The sequence below is a fragment of the Macaca nemestrina genome, chromosome 4 (genome assembly GCF_043159975.1).
Source record: "Macaca nemestrina isolate mMacNem1 chromosome 4, mMacNem.hap1, whole genome shotgun sequence".
NCBI lineage: Eukaryota > Metazoa > Chordata > Mammalia > Primates > Cercopithecidae > Macaca > Macaca nemestrina.
Genome location: NC_092128.1, coordinates 27,987,741 through 28,006,124, shown reverse-complemented (window position 1 = coordinate 28,006,124; position 18,384 = coordinate 27,987,741). Strand labels below are relative to the sequence as shown.

Sequence of the window (18,384 nt, the reverse complement as noted above, 5' to 3'; positions counted from 1 at the left end):
AGTGACATTGTCACGGGAGCATAGAATAAGGCACCTGGGCAGTTGTCTTGCCTTTGTCTTCCCTAGCAACCAGCTGCTGGGTTGTCCAAGGAGCCTTACTTATAGGTCCAACCCCCACCCTCCCCAGTACTTAAACACTGGCTCAGACTGGAGAAAGTCAGCATTAGTATCGGCCCCACCATTGTGCTTCCTTTTAGCCAGGTCAGCCATGGGGCCTCAGACATCTGTAGCTCCCTCCTATTGTGCCTCCCCACCCCTCTGCCCAATATGGGCTTCCACCTTGGCCTCAACACCTCAGTCTCTGGTCCTCTTGCCTTGTATCCCAGTCTCCCTTTGGATGTGGGTCCTTGTCTTGAACCCCAGCCTACTTTATCATGATCCTGATGTCTTCTTTAGCTTAGCTCTGACCAGTCATCTTTTGCAGAGGGCGGTATGCTGCTGCCTGCACCCCTGCTGTGCTCTCCTCAAACTATGGGACACATGTGCCTTCCCCTTTATAGATAACCCACTGCTGAGGTAAAGCTAAACTGCTTGGCATTAACAGCTTCCTGAATTTTATGTGATTAAGAGATGCAAGGTTTTGCACAGGCCAGCTGCCCAAATACAGGCTGGTTTCTGTATTCAGAGCCCTGCCCCAGGGAGCATCCCCCTCCCCAGGTCTTGGCTTGTACCTTCTCTCCACTGGCTGTATGCAGTCAACTAGTCCTAGCGTGCCTTGTGATCCTGTTATGGCAACATCAGTAATGCTTTCCCAATACAAATGACAAAATTATTGGCACAGGGGCATGATATAGGGGTAATGGAGAACTTCAGCTTGTCTGACATCTACTGACAGTCTCATTCTGCTGAAAAGTGATCGTCAAATAAAGTTGGCATGACTTAAATTTAAACTAATTGCTTACTGAAGAGGTACTATTCGATGCTTAATTCTAACCAGCTAAGAAAAATGTGTTGGCAAAGTGGAAGTGACAAACAACTTAAAATAAGTGACCAGGGTAGCTTTGAATTTGTAATAGCCAAAGAAGGCAATTCTGCACTTGTTAACCTGACATGAACAAGAGGAGCAAGTTAAGAGAAAATATGGACACAAGACTCCCCCTCTGGCCAGGAACTAGGAAATAAAGGGCAAGAGGAACAATATGATTGGAAGTGTATGTTTTTACAAAATCAGTGGTTTAAATGAAGAAAAGACGAGCATCTTAAAAAGATCAGGCTGTGGCTCACACCTGTAATCCCAACACTTTTGAGAAGCCCAGGCAGGAAGATTCCTTGAGGTCAGGAGTTCAAGACCAGCCCAGGCAACAAAGTGAGACTCTGTCTCTGCAAAAAATAAAAAATCCAGAAAAAAAAAAGATTAAAAAGATCAATGTGGTTGTTCTGGAAGTGTTCACTTAAGCTCATACATTTAAAGGACATGTATAAAAGGCAGGAGAAGGGGTATATAATGAGACTTCCTTCAAAAAGGAGGACTCAGATCCGTGAGACCCGTGAGAATAATGTCAGAAGGGCTAATGACCAGAGACAGCTGAGGTCTGGGAAAAGTATTGAAGACAATGAATTATGAACTTTTATTTTTGCTTATGTTTATAGTAAAGAATAATACTGAAGAAAGGATAGTACCACTGAATGGGGCAGATGTCATATGTGAGTAGTTAAGTGAAAAATAGAGTCATTTAACTATAGCATGTCCTAGATTCTAAAGTACAGATATCCCCGCCATTTTTTAAATATTTCTAAAATGAGAATGTAGGTACATTTAACATGGCAGTGTTTTTTGGGAGGGCTCTCAAAGCAGCAATTAAATGGTGGTGTATCCTACCATATGTTGATTTTTTTTTTTTTTTTTTTTTTTTTTTTTTTTTTTGAGATGGAGTTTCACTCTTGTCACCTAGGCTGGAGTGTAGTGGCACGATCTCGGCTCAGTGCAATCTCCGCCTCCTGAGTTCAAGCAATTCTCCTGCCTCAGCCTTCCGAGTAGCTGGGGTTACAGGTGCATGCCACCATGCCTAGCTAAATTTTGTATTTTTAGTAGAGATGGGGTTTCACCCTGTTGGCCAGGCTGGTCTCAATCTCCTGACCTCAGGTGATTCTCCTGCCTCGGCCTCCCAAAGTGCTGGGATTACAGGCATGAGCCATTGCACCCAGCCCATATGTTGATCTTAGAATAGAAGAAATATGGCCGGGTGTGGTGGCTCACACCTGTAATCTCAGCACTTTGGGAGGCTGAGGTGGGCAGTTCACCTAAGGTTGGTAGTTTGAGACCAGCCTGACCAACATGGAAAAACTCCGGCTCTACTAAAAATACAAAATTAGCCAGGCATGGTGGTGCATGCCTACAATCCCAGCTACTCGGGAGGCTGAGGCAGGAGAATCGCTTGAGCCTGGGAGGCGGAGGTTGTGGTGAGCCGAGATCACGCCACTGCACTCTAGCCTGGGCAACAAAAGCAAAACTCCATCTCAAAAAAAAAAGAATAGAAGAAATATGGAATTGTTTTTCACTTAGTTTGCTGGTATCAGTCGCACTTAGCAGATGAGAGGTCTTGGATCTTGGAAGTGGCATTGCAGCCAGTGACCACTAAAAGGTGGGAAAGAGTCAGAAAGGAGTTTGGAGGCCACACGCAGAGGCATATTATCTCATGGAGCACACAAAGGAGAGTGCACAAGTGTGACTGATGAACAGGAGTGCAGCAAATATTAGAGACAGGACAAGAAGGAGAAACTGATCAAAACCTTCTGAGAAGGGGTAGAGAGAGTCCATTGCCGGACACAGAAGCCAAGTCACTGAACATGTGTGTCACAGAGGAGGATGAAATGGAGACAGGGGATGGGTGTTGAAAAGACCAGGCATGGCCAAGATGCAAGAAAGAATAAAGGAATTTCTGTGAAGATGCTCAGAACAGGGTCTAACATGTGGCCAGATGGGAATGGCTTGCCCTGGGCAGGGCATTTTGAACTGTGCCTGGAGCATAATATGTGTCTACCACTGTGTCCTGCCTTTTCTGAATCGATTAAATGATTGACTTAAAGCCCAGGGGCTCCAGGGTCCGACTATGTGGCTTCGATTAACCACATAGAAGGCTCCTCGGGGAAGGTATTTAAATCACGTTGTGGGTTTGGGATCACAGATCAGGAAAGACATTGTGAAATGGTATAAGCAAGATGCTGAGTATTTTTGTTTTTGTTTGCTTGTTTAATAAAGGACAGGAATGGTCCGAGTAAGTAACCAGGGAACAAGGGAGCCAAAAGCCAGAAACGTTACCAGAATCAATTCAGCGGAGAGTTGGAGCTGTGGTCTGTTTCTACTAGGTCTGTGGAACTCATGTTGAAGAAGGAGTTTAGAGAACCTATGGATCAGTTGGCTGTGGAGGAAATTGTTCCAACCCTATATGAGCAGGCCCCTAGAAACTGTGATGTGCCAAGTGGTCCATATGCAGCTTGAACATAAAGAGAAGGGACTGAAGTATCACCTCTGATTCAAAAAAATGGAAAAACATGTGGCCAAGAAGAATGGAATACATTTCAGATGGATTAAACAATTAAATGTGAAAAGTCACCCATATAATAGGGGTGATATGTGCTTAAAAGATGAAAGTGGTATAAGCATTTTTTGACCTTGGAGTGGTAAAGGGCTTCATGAGCAAAAAAGCAATGGTTTATGGTTTATAAAAGAAAAACATTGTACTTGAGAGACTGAAGCAGGAGAATCACTTGAGTCCAGGAGTTTGAATCCAGCCTGGGCAACATAGCAAGACTTTGTCTCTAAAAGAGAAGAAGAAAGAAAAACATTGATATATTTCATTACTTAGAACTTATAGCTTATGTAGATAAGACAGTAGCACAAACAAAATGAAAAGATACATAAGAAATTCTAGAAGATTTTTTTTAATAGGGTCTTGTTCTGTTGCCTAGGCTGGAATGCAGCGGCACATTCATAGCTCACTGTAACCTTGAACTCCTGGGCTCAAGCAATCCTTCCAGGTAGCTAGGATAACAGGTGTGTGCCACCATGTCTGGATAATAATTTTTTTTAGAGATGGGTTCTCCCTATGTTGCCCAGCCTGGTCTCGAACTCCCGGACTCACGTGATCCTTCCCCCTTCAGCCTCCCGAGTAGCTAGGACCACAGGTATGTGCCACCACACCTATTTTTTTTGTTTTTTTTTTTTTGGTAGAGACAGGATCTTCCTCTATTGCCCAAGCTAGAGATTCTAGGACTTTATGTATACGACAAACGATAGTGTCTTTAACAGACATACAACTCATACACTTACAAGAAAAAGACAAGATCTCAAAAGAAGAACAGGTAAAGAACAACAAAAGGCAAAAAGGAAAAAAAGGAATTCAACTGGTCAATGAAAATGAAAATGGTCCAGTTTCATTATTAATTAATGAAAATGCAAATCAAAGTAAAACCCAGATGCCTTTGCGCCTAGCAAATTGTAAGAACTTTAAAATGATATCTTACATGGATAAAGATTCAGAAAAGTAAGAACTCTCATACCATATTGGGAGTATAAATTGGTCTAAGCCTTCTGAGAGCAATTTGGTACTGTGTGTTAAAAACCTTAACATACACAAACCACTTATTTAACACAGCAATTTCATCTTTAAGACTTCATCCTAAGAAAATAACTAGAGGTACTAAGAAAATTTAATGTAGAAAAATATTTAATGTAGTATTCTTTATAATATTGAATACTTAGAAATAACAAATGTCCAAAAAGAGTTATTGCATAAATTTTGTGTATTCCCATGATGAAATCTATGTATCCAATAAAAAGCAGGTTATGGAAGATATCATGACATCAGAAAAGGTTGGTCATTTATTATTTATTTATTTATTTATTTATTTATTTATTTTTTATTTTTTTTTTTTGAGACGGAGTCTCACGCTGTTGCCCAGGCTGGAGTGCAGTGGCGCGATCTCGGCTCACTGCAAGCTCCGCCTCCCGGGTTCCCGCCATTCTCCTGCCTCAGCCTCCTGAGTAGCTGGGACTACAGGCGCCCGCCACCGCGCCCGGTTAATTTTTTGTATTTTTAGTAGAGACGGGGTTTCACTGTGGTCTCGATCTCCTGACCTTGTGATCCGCCCGCCTCGGCCTCCCAAAGTGCTGGGATTACAGGCTTGAGCCACCGCGCCCGGCCTATTATTTATTAAAGACAGGGTCTCTCTCTGTCACCCAGGCTGGAGTACAGTGGCCTGATCATAGCTCACTGCAGCCTTGACCTCCTGGGCTCAAGTGATCCTCCTGACTCAGCCTCTGAATTAGCTGGAACTATAAGAATGTGCCACTATACCTTGTGAATTTTTTAAAACATTTTTTAGAGACAGGGTCTTGCTGTGTTGTCCACATTGGTCTCGAACTCCCAGCCTCAAGGGATCATCCTGCCTCGGCCTCCCAAAGTGCTGAGATTACAGGTGTGAGCCACCATGCCCAGCTAGGTTATTTATTTTTAAATATATTTTCTCAGAAAAAAGAAAGACTGAATGGAGAAAAATATTAACAGTGGCAATATTGTGGTAGTGGATTTATAATTGATTTTATTTTATAGGTATGAGTTCTATAGTCTAAGTCCACTTCGATAGACATGCGTGTTCTTATAGTCTGGATTAAGAAGACATTTAAGATGAAATGGGAGCCAAGGTGAATGATGAAAGGATACATTTAAATTAGACAAAATTTAAATTTAGATGAGATTCAAATTGAAATGAGCTTCAAATCTTCTGATCCATGTAAACAGTATCTAGGGATACAAAAGGAACTTCCAGGTGTGATTATAGTCATGCTATGAGGAATCACTGAGGACAGAAGAAATACCATATGCCTCGGGTTGGGCAACTGTGCCAATTTTTAAAAGGGAAAATGGTGGATTCCAGAACCTACACCCTGATAAGCTTAGTTTGGTTAGGGAAAGAAAGTTGGTATCAACAAGAGCCAATCTGGGTTCACTGAAATTAAGTATTTCCAAACCACTGTCATTTCCTTATCTTCCATGTGCTTTAAGTCACGTAATCCTCGTGCCAGACCTCTAAGGTAGATATTGCTACCATTACTCCCATTTCAAAGAAGTGGAGCCTGAGGTCATAAATGTCAAGTGATTTGCCCAAGATCCTGTAGCTGGTTTAGTTTTTTCTGTAGATAATGTTAATAGGTAAGAAGATGACAGACATATTTGTCATACCTGTCATTGGACAGAGGTTTTCAAGGGATACTGGTGAACAATATAATGGTCAATGAAACAGTATTATTCAGTATTATTAGTAGATGAAATGTTTTATTATTACATTTATTACTAATGTATTATTAGTAGATAAAATGATTACACACACAAATGTGGGTTGGATGAGGTAGCTCATGCCTATAATCCAAGCACTTTGAGATAGGCTGAGGCAGGTGGATTGCTTGAGTCCAGGAGTCCTAAGACCAGCCTGGACAACATAGTAAGACCTGTCACTACAAAAATTACGAAAATTAGCTGGATATAGTGGCATGCAAGTAGACTCCCAGCTACTTGGGATGCTGAGGTGGGAGGATTGCTTGAGTCCAGGAAGTTGAAGCTGCAGTGAGCTATAATCATGCCGTTGCACTCCAGCCTGGGCAACAGAGGGAGACCCTGTCTCAAAAAAAGAAAAAAAAAAAAAGGTTGGGTACGGTGGCTCACACCTGTAATCTCAGGACTTTGGGAAGCCAAGGTGGGAGGATTGCTTGAGCTCAAGAGTTTGAGACCAGCCTGGGAAATATAGTGAGACCTCACCTCTACTTAAAAAAAAAAAAAAAAAAAAAAATTAGCTGAGCCTGGTGGTGTGCACCTGTATTGCCAGCTACTCGGGAGGCTGAGGAGGGAGTACCACTTGAGCCCAGGAGTTCAAGGATGCAGTGAGCTATGATCATGCCACTGCATCCAGCCTGAGCGATAAAGCAAGACTGTGTCTCAAATTAAAAAGTGCAGATTAATAGGACATTGTTTACCTGGAGGTTTCTAAGCTGTAATAAAAACACCACTTCCCAAGTACTTATGTGCAAGGTTCTATGCAAAAACGCTTTCATTCATCATCTCAGTTAATCTTCCCCAGCAGCTGGAGAAACAGGTATTGTTATCCCCATTTTACAGATGAGCAAACCAAGGCTCAGGATGGTTTATGAACTTGCTTGTAATCACCAGATAGCTAGTAATTAGAAGAGCTCAGATGGGTCACAGAAAGTCTGGTTTCAGAAGCCACATGCTTAACTATTATACTAAAGTATCTTGTTTTGGTTATTGGCTCCTGTTATGCTCAAATTTTTTTATTAAAAGATACATTAACCTGGAGCAATGATTTAAAAGGCATACTTCTGCTAAGGATTCAAAGTTGAGAGAATTAAAGAAAAGGAAGACAAGAAAACCACCATTTATTGAGAACTTACATCAGGTATTATACTGCCCTGGTTTCAGACTCAGGACCACTTCACAGTGCAGGTAGGATTAGCCCTATTTTCACTGATAAGCAGGTTGAGACTCAGAGAGATCACATGACATGTTCAAGGTCACTGGACTATGTAACAGAGCCAGAATTCAAATCCAGAGCTGTCTGACTCTTAAACCTTTCCACTTTTTACTATTGGCTCATGAAAAGCAAATGTAAAAATACATAATAGTGGGAAAAAGTATAAAATCTTGCAATCGGCTTTTAAAAGTCAATTATGTAAATGTTAGATTTAGAAGACCTAGTATATCAACATTTCAAGTGCAAAAGATCTCAAGATTTGAGTTGATCCTAAAACACCACGAGTCAGTAGTGTGGCTGTCAGAACACTCATACAATCTCAGGTGGCATTCACAGAAGGACTGTGTCCTGGAAAAGGGAAAGAATGTGCCTACTGATTTCTAAGTGCTTATACCAGATGGAGAGAATTGTGATTAATTCTGAGTGCCACATTTTAAAAGGGACTTTAACAGACTAGGGTATGGTTATGCAGAGGAGAGCAGCCAGCTGGTAACAAAAGACACACGCACACGTACATACATATACCCATACATAACGACTGGATTATTTCACAGAGGTGAAATGATTGGGAAAGCCCCAGAGGTGGCTGGAAACCATTCTCAGTTAGCTGGAGGGCTGTCGTATGGAAAGAAAGTCTTCTTATACTCTGTGTGTCTCCAGAGGATAGAGCTATAGTTGGAAGGAGGCAGATTTGGTCCAATAAATGAAAAACCAAAGGCCAGGCGCAGTGGCTCACGCCTGTAATCCCAGCACTTTGGGAGGCTGAGGTGGGTGGATCACAAGGTCAGGAGATCAACACTAGCCTGGCCAACATGGTGAAACCCCATCTCTACTAAAAATACAAAAATTAACCAGGCATGGTGGTGGGCGCCTGTAGTCCCAGCTACTCGTGAGGCTGAGGCAGGAGAATGGCTTGAACCTGGGAGGCGAAGGTTGCAGTGAGCCGAGACTGAGCCACTTCATGCCAGCCTGGGTGACAGAGTAAGACTCTGTCAGAAAGAAAGAAAGAAAGAAAGAAAGAAAGAAAGAAAGAAAGAAAGAAAGAAAGAAAGAAAGAAAGAAAGAAAGAAAGAAGAGAGAGAGAGAGAGAGAGAGAGAGAGAGAGAGAGAGAGAGAGGGAGGGAGGGAGGGAGGGAGGGAGGGAGGGAGGGAGGGAGGGAGGGAGGGAGGGAGGGAGGGAAGGAAAGAAAGAAAGAAAGAAAGAAAGAAAGAAAGAAAGAAAGAAAGAAAGAAAGAAAGAAAGAAAGAAAGAAAGAAAGATAGAAAGAGAGAGAGAGAGAGAGAGAGAGAGAGAGGGAGGGAGGGAGGGAGGGAGGGAGGGAAGGAAGGAAGGAAGGAAGGAAAGGGAAAGGAAGGAAGGAAGGAAGGAAGGAAGGAAGGAAGGAAGGAAGGAAGGAAAGCAGGGAGGGAGAGAGGGAGGGAGGGAGGGAGGGAAGGAAGGAAGGAAGGAAGGAAGGAAGGAAGGAAGGAAGGAAGGAAGGAAGGAAGGAAAAGACCAGAGCATAACTGTACCTTGCATATATTTTTAGGCCCTGAAGTACCAAGCCTGATGCCCAACCAGTTGTCTTGTGGGGTAGTAGGCTTACTAGAGATTTTGAGCAGAAGCTAGATGGCCACTTGTTGTACTCAGGACTCCCATTCCATAAAATAATTCCTACTCCTTGCCCAATTCCACCTTCTTTCCAGCCTTACCTGCTTCCCTCCTGGCCAACTTCAAAGAGGAGTCTTCACTCAAGCCACTCAAGATTGACTTCTTTTTTAATTTTAATTTTAATTTTTTTTTTTGAGACGGAGTCTCGCTGTGTCTCCCAGGCTGGAGTGCAGTGGCGCGATCTCGGCTCACTGCAAGCTTTGCCTCCCGGGTTCACGCCATTCTCCTGCCTCAGCCTCCCGAGTAGCTGGGATTATAGGCATCTGCCACCATGCCTGGCTAATTTTTTGTATTTTTAGTAGAGATGGGGTTTCACCGTGTTAGCCAGGATGGTCTCAATCTCCTGACCTCATGATCCATCCACCTCGGCCTCCCAAAGTGCTGGGATTACAGGCGTGAGCCACCGCGCCCAGCCTCTATTTTAAGTTTTTTTACTAGATGAGGTCTCAGTATGTTGACCAGGCTGGTCTCAAACCCTGGGCTCAAGTGATCCTCCTGCCTCAGCCTTCCAAACTGCTGGGATTATAGGCAGGAGCCACTGCATCCAGCCCAGGCTGACTTCTATTTTCTTTCTTTCTTTTTTTTTTTTTTTTGAGACGAAGTTTCCCTCTTGTCACCCAGGCTGGAGCACAATGGTGCGATCTCGGCTCACTGCAACCTCCGCCTCCCAGGTTCAAGTGATTCTCCTGCCTTAGCCTCCTGAGAAGCTGGGATTACAGGCACCCACCACCAAGCCCAGCTAAGTTTTGTATTTTTAGTAGAGATGGGGCTTCACCGTGTTGGCCAGGCTGGTCTTGAACTCCTGACCTCAGCTGATCCACCTGCCTCGTCCTCCCAAAGTGCTGGAATTACAGGCATTAGCCACTGCACCTGGCCTGCTGACTTCTAATTCTCTAGAAACTGTGCTCATCAGGTCTTCTAATTACTAAGCCTTATCCCTGGTCCGACCCCAGAGAGAGCTGTTGATCATTTTCTCTGGGAAGGTCTCGTGTCTCTTTCCTTGCAGACCTCCCTCTGTCTGACTCTCATGCCCCATCTTTGTTCCTTTCCAGTCTATTGCCAGGGTCCTTCTCCACTGACAGCCGCCTCAGACTGTTTTTCAGTGTTCTTTGCTTGGTCCTTCTCATTGTTTGTCTGCCCCCAAGATATCCTATTCATTATGAGGACGGAGCCACTGCTGGGCCCGGACTCATGAACCTGTACATTCAGTACAGACCTCTCTCCTGATCTGCAGACATGTCATTCATTTGCACTGGATATCCCACAATTACTGTGAGCTTCATACCGTGCTCAGCATCGCCTCTGCACTTGCTCTCCTTCCCGCCTTTAGCTTAGTGTCATTGCACTTCAACCTCTACCCGTCTCTCCTGCTCCCAAACCTCATTCTAATTGATAACTGTGTCCGCAGTACTACTTCTAAATCCCCCCTGGACTTGTTACTACCCTTCACCCCACTGCTGCTATGGTGACTCAGACCTTAATCCCTTCTTTAGACTATTACAGTAGTCTTCTAATTGGCTTTCCTGGCTCAGTCTTCATCCTGCCACTAAAGTTTTTATTTTAATTTTTTAAAATATGAATGAGCACATCTTTCCACTCTTTAAGAAATGCTGATAGTTACTTACTGTCTTCAGTATCGAGTCCAGATTCCTTAGCTGTAATCAAGGTTCTTTGCAATACAGCCACAACATACCTTAGCATTGATTTCCAGCCCACATCAGACTTCTCTCTTTTCTTGGAACACAGTTTTCCCTCTCCACACCTTTGTGCCTGTTTTCATCCTATTCCTCTTACAAAAAAGCCACCCCTCTCCTTGCCAACTCATCTCCTCCTTCAGTGCTTCTAGGAAAAGAATCCACTTCCTTTTTCTTGTCTTTGTTTTGAGATGGCATCTTGCTCTGTCGCCCAGGTTGGAGTGCAGTGCAGCGATCTCGGCTCATTGCAACCTCCGTCTCCCAGATTCAAGAGATTCTTCCGCCTCGGCCTCCTGAGTAGCTGGGACTACAGGCACCCGCCACCACGCCCAGCTAATTTTTGGATTTTTAGTAGAGACGGGATTTCGCCATGTTGGCCAGGCTGATCTCAAACTCCTGACCTCAGGTGATCTGCCCGCCTCCTCCCAAAGTGCTGGGATTACAGGCGTGAGCCACTGTGCCTGGCCCCTCTTCCGCTTCCATGTCAGGAGTTTAGGGACACATCAGAGTGAGAAATACAATATTTAAGGTAATGGACTGGATTGACAATTGCAGAGGGACAAGCCTAGTGGGGCTGCCAATATTCAGACACTGGGAAGGGCCCAGCCAAAGAGACTGGCAGGCAACAATGAGGTAGGAGGAAACCTAGTGAGGTGTGATGGAAGGTAAAGGTAGAAAGTGTTTTTATTAGAAGGGGGTGAACATTGTGCCAAGAGGCTGCTGAGAGGAGGAGTAAGATGAAGACTGTGAATTTGGATTTGATGTCATGGAGGTCGTTGCGAGCTTCATCGGTGTGTTTTCAGTGGAGTAATAGGGGCAAAAGGCTGACTGGATTGGCTTCAAGAAGTAGGCAGAAATGAGGAAGTAGATGCTTGTTGAATGGATAAAAGTCGGATGAATGAAGAAATAATGTCTTCGAGAGGATCCCATGATCAATCATGAACCAAAATAGATAAATGAGTTATTCTGAGTCTCTGAAAAACTCCCGAGTAGAAACAATGATGTGATTTCAGGGTGCAAAGCTTTGCATAAGTGACAAGGGAATTCAGGTGGGATTACTCAGGCAGTCGGGTGAGTCTAGGGAGGGTTGTTTATAAGCTCTGTTGTGCTTGCAATTTTATCTCCTCCTGGTCCCAGTTCATAAAGGCCTTCATGCAAGACTTCTCAGAGGGGGCCTGAAGGAAGAGCTGTCCCTGCAGGGACTTGGGTGTAGGATTTTGAGAGATTATTTTCAAACACCTCTTGCAGGTGTGTGGGGTTCCTGAGAATAAGCCTTTCAGGCTGACTCCCGCCCTTTTTGCGGGGTGAGCAGCACCAAGTCTGCCTGGTCAGGAAGAGGTGAGTATGGAAAAACCTGATCCATCCAACATAGTGTATTTGAAAATGCTATACTTCAAAATGTTTCTCTATAAAAATGTTATATTGAAATAATAATGGGGGTGGACCAAGTGGTCGCCTAGATTTGATGAATAAGCAGGCTGTTCCTACTGGCTCCCCACTGGAGTACAACAGTAATGAAGTATGAAGAATACAAACCTGGGTAGACCAGACCCAAACTTTGATTTTGTGTTGTTCCCTGTGTCATTTTCCTCAAATGGTCAAAGCTTCAAAAGGCATTTTGGTGCCGATTCCATATAGAATGTGTTTTTACTTACATGACTGAGGACAACACGTTTCCCTTCATAGAAGCATTTTTGGGGATGTCCAGGGCCCAGATTGTGAAACAGAACCAGCCATAAAGTAACTGAACAACTCCTGTTGTACCACATGTCCTGCCGTTCTCCAAATGCATCGTCTGCTCTTATTTGTTGGTGTCTTTGCCCATGCTGTTCCCTGGAACACCCAATGCCCTTCTTCCTGGCATGCTTAGTTCTAGGAGGACCTTCTACAGGAGGCCTTCCTCACCCACTCACACACAGAGCCCCAGACCACGTTTGCGTGTAGTTCAATTGCCACACCTACCACAGTGAACTTCAATGGTTTTCTCTTCTGGATTTCCCATTGGACTGTGAGTTTCTTGAAGCCTGTGACTTTGTCTTAATTCTGGGGTTCCTAGGTTGTTTTATTTTTTTGCATGCCACCACAGCCAGCTAATTTTTAAAACTTGTTTGCATAGATGGGGTCTCCCTGCGTTGCCCAGGCTAGTCTTGAACTCCTGGGCTTAAGTGATCCCCTTCCAAAATGCAGGGGTTACAGGTGCGAGCCATCACACTTAGCCGTTATTCCTATTTCTATCCTGTGCATCTAGAATAGCGCCTGTACATTTTGAGCACATAATCGTGTTTGTTGAATAGTTGCATGAAGGCTGGAGAGTGTGGATGAATGAATGAATGTATAAAAGGATCAGAAAAATGTTACGCCCCTAATTGAAGCTAATAAAAGAAAAAGAGTGTCAGTGACTTCACGTATATGCAGAATTTGCACATATAATGTTTTTTTCCACATCCGATTGAGACAAGATTATTGCAACGTAATGCGTATGGAAAGGGGAGTGATCCATCCCATGACTTGTACTGTGTGTGACACAAGATTGTGGAATTATGCTGATGAACATCAGAGTTGGGTGGTAGGAATTGATTGGTTTAATTCTAGATTTGTGAGAGAGATGTGATCTGTGAAACACATGAACATGTTTTTGTTTTTGAGATGGAGTCTTGCTCTGTTGCCGAGGCTGGTGTGCAGTGGCACGATCTGGGCTGACTGCCACCTCCGCCTCCTGGGTTCACGCAATTCTCCTGCCTCAGCCTCCCAAGTAGCTGGGATTACATGCATGCACCACCATACCTGGCTAATTTTTGTATTTTTAGTAGAGATGGGGTTTCACCATGTCGGCCAGGCTGGTCTTGAACTCCTGATCTCAGGTGATCCACCTGCCTTGGCCTCCCAAAGTGCTGGGATTACAGGTGTGAGCCACTGTGCCTGGCCAGAACACAGGAACATTTTGGTCCTTGTCTTGTCTTGTCTTTTTTTCTTTTCTTTTCTTTCTTTCTTCTTTCTTTTTTTTTTTTTTTTTTTTTTTTTTTTTTTTTTTGACGGAGTTTCGCTCTTGTTGCCCAGGCTGGGGTGCAATGGTACAATCTCGGCTCACTGCAATCTCCGCCTCCCGGGTTCAAGTGATTCTCCTGCCTCAGCCTCCTAAGTAGCTGGGATTACAGGCGTGTGCCACCACGCCCAGCTAATTTTGTATTTTTAGTAGAGACGAGGTTTCTCCACATTGGTCAGGCTGGTCTCTAACTCCCGACCTCAGGTTATCCACCTGCCTCCACCTCTGCCTCCTGAAGTCCTGGGATTACAGGCGTGAGCCACTGCGCCTGGCTGGAACACAGGAACATTTTGGTCCTTGTTATTTCTTTTAAGCAAAATATTTTTTCCTTTAAAATTGGAGCACAAGGTACATCTTAATAAATATGTTTATTTGAAGCATCATTTCATTAGTCATGGTTTTTAAATTTTTCATAAAAAAATTTAAAAATAAACCAGCCGTAACCCCTCTGAAGTGGAAGTTACACTGAACCAGTCATTTCATTTCTAGGTGCCTTGGTCTCTTTCATGCATAATTTGTAAAATGATAATAGCCCTTACTAGTATTTACATTGTAAAAGTGTTGTTACTGTAAATTAGGTAGTCTAAAATGGGTTATGATGCCTTCTTTGAAAGACAAGCATTACACACAAATGAGGTATTATTACTTAGTTTTGCCTTTTCAAGCTCATTAAATGAGAATTAGATGAAAACTCTGCTTTAAGCAATATTCAGCGGGTAAGTGACTATTGACTTGAGTGAAATGAAAAAAAATATCTTCGGCTGAAAGCTCAGTTTGTGCAGCGTAGCCTGTCTGTGCACGGGCAGAAACAGTGTATTTATATGTGATGTTTACCAGTGTTCTTTATCTCCTCTCTGTGCTCTAATCACAAACTGAAGACAGTTAAGCCTTTCAGTTCAGTCGTTGTATGCGTTTTGGAAAACCTAAGTAATCTGGAATGATTACAACTTAGAAATAATGTTTCCACGAATCAAGTCATGCTGCTAGCTTTCTTACTGATTTAGGGCCTAAATTAACTGTGCCAGGCCTTCACTTCCACTCCTGGTTCTTAGGATGGGGGACCTATTTCAGGTTAGTTACCACTAAGGCCTATGAGCACCTCATTAGCACCCCAACCAGGCCCAGGGCTTTCCTATCTTCTTCTTGGAATACAGGGATAGGATGGCAGGAGAAGGAGTGTTGTGGAAATAAGATTTGAAGAATTGTCAATATCAGAAATTTCATGTGAAGGTCTGAGATCTGAAACAGTACCCTGGGATTCAGGGTAACAGAGAGCTGGTGGTGATGGACCCATCTGTACAGCATCATTGTTTGTGGCCTCTGTGTGGTCTATTGACTCTAACCCATTTCTGGCCCCTGCTCTTGGATTCCGCCCGTCCCTCCCCTCTCATTCAAACCCCTTCAGGTGTCCGTCCATTAGGCCTTGACTCACCTTCAGTTCCCAGGGCCAACCTTCAGCATTGCTTGCAGTTATAGTCATCCGCTTTCCACCTGACCCATTTATTTTGGCTTCTGGATTTTGCTCCTAGGGAGGCCCCCTGCTTGGATAGCTGCCTGGCCAGCTGCAGAGCCAGCTGTTTGTTCCAGACTCCAAGGTGACTACACTCCTCTCCTCTCCCTCTGACTGGTCCCGATACATAGGCCATGACAAGAAGTGAGAGATAGTGACGGTGTGACAAATGTGTCAGAACAGATTCATTCCTCTGTAGGTCATCTCACCAGTGGACTGCTCAGAGTTCAGGTGCACATTCACGCCTCACAGTGGGCCATGGACCAGGAAGTCTGTGTGGACCTCAGAGGCCTAGGGACAGGGGCAGGTGCAGAAGAAGAGTTAGGAGGAGGACACAAAAGGCTGATTTGGTTTGTTCTGCAGTTTTGGCCAAGACCAGTACTGGTGTTTGGGCTGCCGTTCAACACACAGGCCATGTCCTTCAAGAGCATTGGCATGAGGTCAGCTGAGCTGACACACAGGTGGTAAGGGCCTAATGGCGGCCCACCTTCCTTAACCTTGGAAAGAAAGTTTAGGGATTATGTCTTCCACTTTCAAGGCAAATTTTTTGAAACAGGTGTCTGTGTCCATTGGTTCCATTTACTCCTCAACTCACTATGACCTGACTGCTGCCTCCCTGGGCCCTGCTCCCTGCCAAACTGGTCAGATATCTCCATGGTTCTCACCCATGGGTGCTTCTTAGTCTTTTTCTTGCTTGATCTCTTGATAGCATTTGCCTTTGTGGACCACAGCCTACTCCTTGAAACATGCTTTTCCTTTGTTCTCTGGATACCTCATAATTCTTTTTCCCCTACCTCTCTGGCTATACCTTCTCACTCTTTTTTCCAGGGGTCCTTTCTCTGCTCATCTCATATAGCTTGGATATTTGTGTCCTCCAAACCTCATGTTGAAATTTCATCCCCAGCATTGGAGGTGGGGCCTGGTGAGAGGTGTCTGGATCATGGGGGTGGATCCCTCATGAATGGCTTGGTGCCTTTCTTGCTGTAATGAGTGAGTTCTCGCCCTATTAGTTCACATGAACACTGATGTTTAAAAAGAGCAACACCTCCTCTTCTCACTCTTGCTCTGTCTCTGGCCATGTCATGTGACATACCTGGTGCCCTTCACCTTCTGCCGTGAGTAAAAGCTTCCTGAGACCTTACCAGAAGCAGATGTGACTGCCATGCTTCTTGTACAGCCTGAAGAACTGTGAGCCAAATAAACCTCTTTTCTTTAGAAATTACCCAGCTTCAGGCATTCCTTTTAAGCAACACAGAATGAACTAACACACCATCCTTTTTTTTTTTTTTTTTTTCGGTAAGACAGAGTCTTGCTTTGTCACTTAGGCTGGAGGGCAGTGGCACGATCTCAGCTCACTGCAACCTCTGCCTCCCAGGTTCAAGCAATTCTTCTGCCTTAGCCTCCCCAGTAGCTGGGACTACAGGCACCCGCCACCATGCCCAGCTAATTTTTCTGTTTGTATTTTTAGTAGAGATGGGGTTTCACCATGTTAGCCAGGATGGTCTCCATCTCCTGACCTCAGGATCCGCCCGCCTCAGCCTCCCCAAATGCTGGGATTACAGGCGTGAGCCACCGCACCGGACCCACACCATCCTTTATTTAAGCTTTGGTGTTATTCTGGCTTCTTTCTTTTTCTCTGCTCCTACACACCCTCCGAGGGCATCTGATTCATCGCTGTGAACTCTCTTGTCTGTCACGTATGCATGACTTCTAAACGCGTGTCCTCAGATTTCTAGATCAAACTACTTCCTGTTGCTCTGAGTGTTCCCCAGTCATCACAAAACAAGCACATCGAAAGTTGAACTCAGCACCTTCTCCCCAAAATCTCCTCAATTTCCTCTTCATATTTTTGCTGTCTTAGTGAATGATATCCACTATCCACCCAGTTGTCCAAGTCTTAAACCCGATCTCCAGTCCGGACTTTTCTGTCTTCAAAACTCCAACATGTGATCCATCATGACTTTCAGTAGATTCTATCTCCTCGAGAATGTGGCTTGTACATTTCTCATAATTTGGTGCTGCTCACCTTTCCAGTCTCATATCTGACCACTCTAAGGCTCTCTAAACTACTTTCAGTACTCACATACTCAGCATGCATAATCATTCACATTCTTTCCAAAATCTGCGTACGTTGTGCCCTCCACCTGAAACAGACTTCCCCACCTCTTTATTTGGTTAACTCCTTCACACCTTCTAAGTGTCTGTGTACAAGTTACTAACTTCCAATTTTCCCTAAATCTGGGTTAGGTGACCTCCTAGGGCTCTCAGTACTTATCTCTTCATAACACGCTTCTTTATCACGGCTGACTTTCCTGTTTCTACCGTGCCCTCTCCTGTGAGGTTCCTGTAAGTGCTTACGGGGACCTTATTTTTTCTATCCACCTTTGTATTCCTAATGCCAATAAAGTATTTGGTATAAAAAACAAATGCTCAAGAAATGAATGAATGCGAATGTCAAAGGTATCATTGTGAAAATAGAAATTACATTTCTGGCTGGGTGTGGTGACTCACAACTGTAATCCCATCACTTTGGGAGGCTAAGGGTTGCCTTAGCCTTAGGCTGCAGGGTTGCTGCAGCCGAGGAGTTTGAGACCAGACTGGGCAACACAACAAGTCTCTCTCTACAAAAACAAAAAAAAGGCAGGGCACGGTGACTCATGCCTGTAATCCCAACACTTTGGGAGGTCGAGGTGGGCACATCACCTGAGGTCAGGGGTTTGAAACCAGCCTGGCCAAAATGGTGAAACCCTGTCTCTACTAAAAATACAAAAAAAAAATCAGCCGGATGTGATGGTGTGTGCCTGTACTTCTAGCTACTCGGGAGGCTGAGGCAAGAGAATTACTTGAACCTGGGAGGCGGAGGTTGCAGTGAGCCAAGATCACACCACTGTACTTCAGCCGGGGTGATAGAGCAAGACTCCATCTCAAAAAAAAAGAAAAAAAGAAAAAATTAAAATAATAATAATAATAAAAAAAATTAACCAGGTGTGATGTGCACCTA

At 44.2% G+C, this 18,384-nt stretch overlaps 1 protein-coding gene across 1 annotated transcript in view; it reads left to right on the top strand.

Moving 5' to 3' along the window:
* LOC105471375 (muskelin 1) overlaps positions 1-18,384 on the top strand; it is a 380,915-nt gene that overhangs the window by 13,335 nt on the left and 349,196 nt on the right. The window lies entirely within an intron of this gene.